Consider the following 215-nt stretch of genomic DNA (forward strand, 5'->3'; position numbering starts at 1 on the left):
TTGCTTGTGACGAAGGTGGGCTTCCTGCCCCGAAGCATTATCATCCAGACATCCTACACTTGCCGTCTCGAAAGGTAACCACGAAATATATTGATAAGTAATACGCCCCCCCCCCCTCCCGTACATGCGTATATCTGAGTGAGGCACGAAAAGAGTTCTTTTTATTTGAAGCAGTTAGTGTAACTTGATTTTTGAAACTGTATTATGTTATTGTA

This window comes from Penaeus monodon, chromosome 33 (genome assembly GCF_015228065.2).
Source record: "Penaeus monodon isolate SGIC_2016 chromosome 33, NSTDA_Pmon_1, whole genome shotgun sequence".
In the NCBI taxonomy this organism is placed as follows: domain Eukaryota; kingdom Metazoa; phylum Arthropoda; class Malacostraca; order Decapoda; family Penaeidae; genus Penaeus; species Penaeus monodon.